Here is a 9,610-nt window from a genome sequence, read left to right on the forward strand (position 1 = left end):
CTTACAGCAGACCAGTTTGTAGGTTCTCATGGCTCCTACCACTTGCCCACACAGCAGTCTCAGTCAGCCTAAAGTAAAACTGTCCGATGTCCTGTGGGCACACCAGCCCTTAACCTTTCACAAAGGACTCAAATGAGGAAGGTGCGTGAATTTGTAAAATTGATGTGTCATCCCTGCTGGCAAAACATCAGAGGTCTGCTTGTTCCCTTCTCTCGTGGTCTTAGTCCAGGATTAGAGCTCAGTGGCTTGTGGCACAGGAAACAAATGCAAGAACAGTGCTGAAGTACCTCTGCGTGGCTTCAGATCATGAACTTCTAGAACTGCAAAACCACATTGTCTCCTCTTCTAAAACCACATCTCAGGAATGCAGACATTAGGCACTCCAGCACAATCCTCCAGAGAAGGACCTATCATGATGCATTTATGCTCCAGGTGCACTGAGAGCCGGCGCTCTAATTACAATTCTTTAACAAGCATAAATCCAGAATGATTTTACTGTATTTGCAGCATATTGTTCGTGTACTGCCTTGGCTTGAAGTGACTACTCCCCTGACTTCCCTCTTGGAGACTGGTATAATTTTGAAACTAGGTACAAATGTCGGTGAATTGCTGTGCCTGCCCTGGAAAAGTAATACTTCTTTATTCTCCTATTTATTATGAAACATTAACATCCTGCCCCTCTGTATAAATGGGTGCAGAGCACTTTTGAACTAGCAAACGGATACACGTGGAAATGAACTAAGAAAAACAGCCAAGTAATTTTTTCCATTAAAAAAACCTGCAAGTAACAAATCAGCCACAAATTAAAAATATGCAAGTGGAGTAGTGTCAAGCATCAGCTGAAAAACCGGGGAATCTTCAAGCCAAAATAAAATGAGCAGATCTTATAAAACAAGATAGAATAAAAGCAAGATGACTCATTAAACTCTCCAAATGAGGGGTTCTCAAAGACTTGAGACAAATATGTAGATAAATACATTCACAGTTTGCAAATTCAGTGTCGGTCAAGTTCCTGTGGGGCGGGCATTCAGAGCTTGGAGAGAGCCAATCCAGAGGCCCTCTCTGTTCACTTAGCCTCAAGCTGAGAGGCCCTTAAAGCAGGATCTCTGACATTCATGACGGTGCCTTATACTGAACCAGGCCATTCATCCATCACTGACAGTATTGTCAGCTCAGACTGGCAGCAGGGTCTCAGCCCAAAGTCCTTCACATCACCTCCTACTTGATCCTTTTAACTGGAGATGCCAGGCGTGGAACCTGGGACCGTCTGCATGGAAACCAGATGCTCTGCCACTGAGTCACGGCTTTTCCATAAACAACTGACGGTGGTGGGATGGCCTTTACCAGAGTGGTGTAGTGGTTAAGAGCAGGTGGATTCTAATCTGGAGAACAGGGTTTGATTCCCCACTCCTCCACCTGAGTGGCAGAGGCTTATCTGGTGAACCAGATGTGTTCCTGCACTCCTACATTCCTGCTGGGTGACCTTGGGCTAGTCACAGTTTTTCGGAACTCTCTCAGCCCCACCTACCTCACAAGGTGTCTGTTGTGGGGAGAGGAAGGGAAAGGAGCTTATAAGCCACCTTGAGTCTCCTTATAGGACAGAAAGGTTGGGGTATAAATCCAAACTCCAACTCCTCCTCCTTCTTTTCCAGAGTCCCCAACATGGTTCCTGCAAAATGTTTTTAGGAAGTAGGTGGGTCTTTTGTCTAGCAAGGCTTCTGATTGGTCACTGAAGACTTGACCAGCTGTGCATATTTTAAGAAATGTTGATTTTGCTGCAGCTGTCACTAAAACTCAAGGGTCTTCTCTGACTGAAGGTAAGCTGTCTGTGCCAACCACATTGTCCTCAGGCTTAAAATCATTGCAGACCCCTGGTCTATACAGGATGAGGGATACCCGTTCATGAAGACTGCCCACAGAGAGGTCTCTAAGTGCCACCTCTGGCACCCATGCCATATGTTCGCCACCCCTGCCTTACAGCTTCCCAGTGTGTAGTTGGTGGTGGGGCACACACATGGTGAGGAGTTTCTCTTTTGTTCCGCGCGCGCGTGTGTGTGCGTGTGTGAGAGTGAGTGAAACACCAGCACCGTCATCTTTCACATTTGTGACACACTGAGCCCAAAAGGTTCAGTATCACCAGTCCTCCCACAATTCCCACTACTGCTGCCACCAGTGCTGAAACCTGAGAGGGCCCTTTTAATACTGAAAGCAGTCTAGTTTTGATATTTTTGATTAAGAAGGGATACTTAAGGTTATGATCTAAATACCTCCCAAGCCAATGCAGTCATCATTTGTTCTGATGATATAAATTGCAAGGGAGGACATCATGCTCATGATTTGGGAAACTGAGACTGGCAATTAAAGCGAAGTTTGGTGTGGAAGACCTGAGGCCTGGTTGATGCACAAAAGAGATTACAAGACAGCAAGGGGCAGGAACCTATTTGAAACCATGGGCAGCAGATAGCATTCCTAAATAATTCTTTCTGCAGTATTCCCAAATACCCCCCCCCCCACGATGGAGAAAGCTAGCATATAAAGAAAAGATCTTCTAGCCCAGTTGTCCATGGGCTGCTACTTTTTTATTTCCATGGAGGCTTTTTTTTACATACGAGCACTGAAAAAAATTGAAGTGATATAGTCTCTTCTGCTGTATATCGAGGCCAGCAATATAGTAGAGTCAGAACGGAAGGGATGCGTCTTCACAGAATTATAGGGTTGGAAGAGACCCCAAGGGCTGTCAAGTCCAACCCCCTGCCATGCAGGAACACACAATGAAAGCATTCCTGACATATGATCATCCAGGCTCTGTTTAAAAACCTCCAAAGAATGAGACTCCACCACTCTCCGAGGCAGTGAATTCGACATATTTGGCTCTTACCGAGCTTTTAAAAACAATCTGATTTTTTTACTTGTCTGTGGTGTCTGTTCCTATAGAGACCTCACCTGCGTGTTAGTAGACCCACTGTGCTGCTGTTCATGATTGCCATGGGGGCCAACCACTTATATAGTGATATTTCCTCTGTTCTCCTGCACCTGGTTTCTTCTGTAACATATGGTAGGAGGCAATATTCAGTACAAATGTTCCCATTAAAATTATTGTTTCTGGCTTCCTGGGAATCAATGTCTATTATTTAAAAGAAAACGAAAACAAAATCTAGACAAGCATCTGAGGACATTTCCCCACCCAATGCATAAATTAACTAAAGACTAGGATTCCTAAATAATTCAAAACACACATAGAGGCCAAAGTCTTTGAAATTTCCTGTCAGTGAAGCTAAATGGAGGAGACGCATTCCCACTTCCCTCTCTGTGGTGAACAAAAAGGAACTTACTCCATAGTGGGAAGGCACCAATACCTTCCGTTGACTCATGCTCCTGGTGTGAGATCTCCTGGCTAAAGGGGGGGGGGGGGTTGTCTTCCTTTCCTTCTAGAAAGCTTTCTAGAAGAGTCCATCAGGAACACACAGTCAAAACAGATAATAACGTCAGATTATAACTCCCCTCCCCAACTCTACAATTGAAGTAGAGAGAGGTCACCTTAAAAAACACATCAGACCTGGTAGGTTTAGCTAATTGAGTAAATAATTTTTTAAAAATGATGGACTGAAAACTGATTTTTTTTTTCCTAAAGTGGCCCTGATTAGGCAGGCAAGAGGTTTCTTAAATATATTTTTAATGGGTATTCAAATTCTTGAGTTGGAAATGCTACGTTTGGATAGGGTTCCTCAGAAAACAGTTCCTTTTCTCTCGTACAGCATGGAATTACTTTAATCAAAGTTGTATTTGTCATATCCACTAACTTCAATGGGCTTAGAAGGATATCAGTCTGCACGGGATTGTACTGTAACTGGCATTTCTAACTGACATTTCTGGCGCTGATTCCCAGCACTCAACTCCTATGACCTCTTACAGCTCTTTTCTTGTTGGCTCCTGTTGGGCTACTTATTTTACTATTACTGTCATATGCTGGTGGTTTAAAGCACATCTATCCCATGAGTAGCAATACCAAAAACACTGCCCCAAAAATTGCAGAAATCCAAGAGGGGGAAAATGATGAAACATGTGATTCGCATGATTTTCATATTTTGGCATTCTGTCCCAGACGATCCAATGATGACCATCTGTGGTGACAACACACAAACTCTGCACAAAATCTACAGTGCTCAAACATCAGCATTCGAAAAAGGAGAACTGAAAGTCAGCCAGTGGGTTGATTGAGAAGGATGAAATTTTGAGGCATGTGTGGCTGCCAATATGCTTCAATGAGTAGTTTTTGAAGGACACCTCCTGGGCCAAACAGCCTCCTTTTTTTTTTGTCCCTTTTGGTTTTTCTTGAACAACTCATACTCATCACTACTACATTCCAGTCTGGGAGTCGTCCAGTGGTGGGATCCAAAAATTTTAATAACAGGTTCCAATGGTGGTGGGATTCAAACAGTGGCGTAGTGCCAATGGGGCTGGGCGGGGCACGACAGGGGTGTGCCCAGGCATTTGGTGGGCGGGGCATTCCTGGGCAGGGCTGTGACAAGGACGCAGGGCACATGCGCCCCAGGTATAGTTCCCTTTTACTGTAGCCATTTTTGTTAAGGGAAAAAGCTATCGGCGGCAAAAAAGAGACAAAGTTAAGGGATTGTCTGCCAATTCCCATCTGCAGCTCTGAAATGAAGAGTAAATGTATGTGGGGGTGGGCACCATGGGGTGGGGGGTAGGGGTGTCAGGGGGGAAGGGGGCCACAGGGGGCTCTAGGGGGCAATTTTGCATTTCCCACTTGATGAGATTTGCTGTACCCAGGGACAGTGATTACCCCTTTTGTCTCTATTGGAGTTAATCATTAACAACCGGTTCTCCGAACTGAGAAAATTTTAATAACCGGTTCTACCGAATAGGTGCGAATAGGCTGCATCCCACCTCTGGAGTCGTCCCACCAAGTCTCTGTAATGCCTACTAAATCATATCCCTCTTTCTACATTAGAAATTTATTAGGTTCTTGTCGTTTGTACAGAGTTACCTGAAGCCCCACACTTTTGGCTCCATTTGACCTGGCCCTCTCAGGTGGGTCTCTGCTGTTCACTGTCCTTCGATAAAATCCCTATGTTGGTTGTCTCATTCTGACCCTTGTGGTGTCAAGTTTAAAGCCCTCCTGATGAATCTCCCCAGGTTTCTGCCACACACGGTCTTCCCTGACCTTAATAGGTGAAGTACATCGCCTGCTAGTAGGCTGTCTTTCAGAAAACCTAGCCTTGTAGTCCCAGAATCCAAATTGCTCTAGCTGGCACTGTCAACAAAGTCACTGGTTCCCCTCCACTATCTTCTATTCCTGTCACATTCCCTTCAACTTCCTACGAACAGATTTCATTAGTCAGTCTTAATGCTTATGATGTTCACAGCCACGTTGTTCATTCCCATGTGGATCATCACAAGTGGATAACGGTCTGTAGGTTTTATTTGTTTTGGCATCCTGTCTGCAATAACTTTAATCTTTGCAACCTGGCAAGCAACATACTTCTCAGGTCTGCAACCCGTGGCTCCAGAGCTGCATGCGGCTCTTTCAGCCTTATACTTCGGCTCCATGTGGCCTGGAGGTTGGAGGGTAGCGTGGGTGTGTCCCTCCAGCCCTCCAGAGCAGCGCTGGAAGGAAAGGTGAGTGGAGGGGCCGAACCAGAGGCGGCTCTGTGTGGAGCCGCCTCTCCGGCTCGGTAAATCTTCGGGGCCGTGGAAAATGGGTCCAAATGGTTCTTTGGGTGGTAAAGGTTGCCTACTCCTGGCCTAGAGGGGTCAGGCCAGGAAACATGCTTGCCGAAACTGACTTGTATGTAATTTAATTTGTTTTTAGGCACTTATACTCCACTTTTTCTCCACAATGGATACCTGAAGCAAAACATCATTCTCCTTTCTTCCACTTTACCATCATAACAGCAGCCAGTGAGGCTATGGGGGCCAATGACCCACTCCACCTAGCCAGGTCAGCCCAGTGGTGAGGAGGCTGGGGCTTAAGCCCATCTGGGTTGAATAGAGCAGTAAATAGTTGTTGCACAAGAGTGCTCCCAATCCTCCCAGCCCAGTAAGGAGAATTGAGACAAGGCTCTATAAATGCAAATTTAAAAAAAACTATTTGTGAAGAAAGGATGCCTTGGGGAACCATTTCACCACAAAGACTCAATTGAAATGAGTTCATACAAATCTTTTATACAGGGTGCAAGTCCAAAACCATTCTTCGTTCCATTTAAGGTAAATGATAGAAATCACACTTTTTGTTAACTAAATACTATGTCGTACCAAGAAATTAATGGTTCATGCACAAAAGTACCAGTAACTTATTATACAGTTTCTGAGCAAGCACATTAAAAACTTTTTATAATTTCCATTTCTCCCTACTGACGGCCTTCAAGTAACAGTGAGAGAAATCTGGACTATTGTTCTACTTAGAGCTATTAGCTAAAAATTGATCTCTTTTCTCTGCCTGCAGCCTGAAGATTCTAAAACCGCTTCTAACAAGTGCTTGCTTGGGCCTAGTTAAGCTGTTTGGCTCATATAAGATAAGATAAGAAGCATTTATTGCCATTGTGCACGCACAATGAAAATTACAAGCATTCCCCGATGCACACTATTTCAGACCTCACATCCCATCCTCACATTTCCCTTCCTCCAACCATCCCTACACAGCCCCAACTACATCAGCATGAAACCATGGAGTTCATGGAGCTCTAGAATAGAAGCTGTCTCTAAGCCTATTTGTCCTTGTTTTTATAATCCTATATCACCTTGAGCTAGTCACAGCTTTTCGGAGCTCTCTCAGCCCCACCCACCTCACAGGGTGTTTGTTGTAAGGGGGAAGGGCAAGGAGATTGTAAGCCCCTTTGAGTCTCCTACAGGAGAGAAAGGGGGGATATAAATCCAAACTCTTCTTCTTCTTCTATTGTGGTTTTTCCGGGATGTGTGGCCGTGGCCTGCAACTGTGGCTGGCATCTTCAGAGGTGTATCACAGAGGGAAGTCTGGTACACTGTGTCAATTCTTCTTCAAATTTAGACATATGTCACAGTGGTACCCAGACTGGCTGAACTATGGGACAGTTGGCCTGTCTCCTTCCCTATTTTGGGAGATGGAGCAGGGGAAGGCTGAACGAAGTTGAACCCTTTTCTAGGGCTGTTTTCCCCCCTCCCGCTCTGCCCTTGACAGCAACCCTGTTGAGATACATTAGGCTGAGAACGGGATTTGCCCAATGTCACCCAGCTTCCACAACAGAACAGGAACTGAAACCCAGGTCTCGGAGGTCACAGACCTGACATCCTAGCTGCTTCACCAAGCAGGGTACAGACATTTGGCTGGGGAGGGGGGAGTATTTGTATTTTACTTTTTAAAAACTCAACCAGCATATTAACATTTTTGTAAGTTTTACAAAATTTGTTAGTGTGGATTTTGCAAACATTACCCAATAGAATCCTTTGTCATGAAAATGCGCTATAGCAATAATTTTAAAAGCACACAAATAATACATGAGCCACAGACTGTTTTTATTATTATTGTTGTTGTTGTTGTTGTTGTTGTTATTAAACAACTTCATAGACCGCTCAACCCCCGGAGGGCTCTGTTCCTGAACCCATATTGTAGCTATATGACAGCGATGGCGAACCTTTTTGAGACCGAGTGCCCAAATTGGAACCCAAAACCCACTTATTTATCACAAAGTGCCAACTGGCAATTTAACCCGAATACTGAGGTTTTAGTTTAGAAAAAACCGTTGGCTCAGGGGCGTGCGTTACTCAGGAGTAAGCTTGGTGGTAGTTGGCTTTGCTTTGAAGCAACCGTGCAACTCTTCCAACGGGTGAATCACAACCCTAGGAGGGTTTACTCAGAAGCAAGTCCCATTGCCAGCAACCGAGCTTACTCACAGGTAAAGGATTGCGCTTTAGCTCTTCACATGAAAATCAGTGGGGTTTAACAGTGCTTAACAGGGTTACCTACACTGCTTCCCCAAAACTAGGTCTTAGGTTTAATGGTAATAATCGAGCCCAGCGGCCCAGGCAGTGGGGGGAGGCACTCTGTTTGCGCGTGCCCACAGAGAGGGCTCTGAGTGCCACCTCTGGCACCCGTGCCATAGGTTCGCCACCACTGCTATATGACAATGGAAAGCCCTAGCTAAATGAATGATTGGTTTCCAAAGAGTGGCCTATACATCTGTACATGAATTTGAAGGGCCTTTTACACAAAAATCTCCCTGTGAAGTAGACACAGGGACATACTGTGGCTGATTTAAGAAGTAGCATAGTTGTTTTTTATACCCTGCTTTTCTCTACCTTTAAGGAGTCTGAAATCTGTTTATGATCATCTTCCCTTTCCCTCACCTCAACAGACACCTTGTGAAGTAGGTGGAGCTGAGAGAGTTCTGTGAAGACTGTGACTGGACCAAAGTAACCAAGCAGGCTTCATGCAGAGGAGTGGGAAATCAAACCTTCAGATTAGAGTCCCCCCTCTTAACTATCTAGAGTTAATGTTCTCCTTCAAAAAATCTTTGCAGGTTGCATCAAACACAGGATTGTTGAATTTGAACTCATTAATAAATTTAAGGCTTCTCCTCCCAGGGCTTACAGGAGTTCTTGGATTTCTAGCTCACATATTCCATCCCTTACAGTTGTTAATTTGTTCCATTAATTTCACCTTGAATTAGACGCAATATCTTGTCTACTTGGCTGTTGTTGCTTTGAAGTGCATCACATCTACTCTGAGTGAATGGATTTCTCTTCTTGATCTTTATTTTTGGGTATTTGTAATGGAAAGTGCCATCAAGTAATAGCTGACGTATGGCAACCCTATTGGGTTTTCAAGGCAAGAGACATTTGGAGGTGGTTTGCCATTTCCTGCCTGTGCATAGGCTGAGAGCGTTCCAAGAGGAACCCAGCAGCCTTCATGTGGAGGCAGGGGTGGAGTGAGGGGGAACTGCACCTGGGGCACACGTGTACCCTATGCCCATGCTGCAGTGCCCCCTGTCCTACCCCGGAACGCCCCTGCCCCCTCTATGGCCTGGCCACGCCCCCACCATAGCGTCCCCCCCCCTTGGCACTACACCGCTGTGTGGAAGAGTGGGGAATCAAACCCAGTTCTCCAGCTTAAATTCTGCCACTTTTAACCACTACACCAAAATGGCTCTCTATGAGTATTTAAACAGGGCTAGTGGATGCATACTTCTGTACATCTGAAGAACTCAGCTCTAACTCACAATAACTCGTGTCAAAATCAAACTTAAGTCTTTAAGTTGCTACTTGATTCCCTATGTATTTTGGATACAGGGAAACAGTGTTCAGTGTTTTTTTAGAAGCATGGATGTCTGTGATGATTCAGGTGTACCTGATTTGACACATCCTCACCACACAAGAACTGGGCTGTTCTTACATTTTTAGTCAGTCAATCAGTCTTTATTACGACATATTTTTAGTCAGTCAATCAATCTTTATTACGGCCACAGACCCAGTATTACATATTAAAGGATAAGACATACTAAAACAATAGACATATATCTAATCTAATAAAATAAATAAAAGCAAAACCTACTGGTGAAAGAGTCGGGAACACAAAAGGTATGGGAATTTAAGTAAAACAGAATAAAAGCGTAAA

This window comes from Sphaerodactylus townsendi, linkage group LG06 (assembly GCF_021028975.2).
Source record: "Sphaerodactylus townsendi isolate TG3544 linkage group LG06, MPM_Stown_v2.3, whole genome shotgun sequence".
NCBI classification, from domain to species: domain Eukaryota; kingdom Metazoa; phylum Chordata; class Lepidosauria; order Squamata; family Sphaerodactylidae; genus Sphaerodactylus; species Sphaerodactylus townsendi.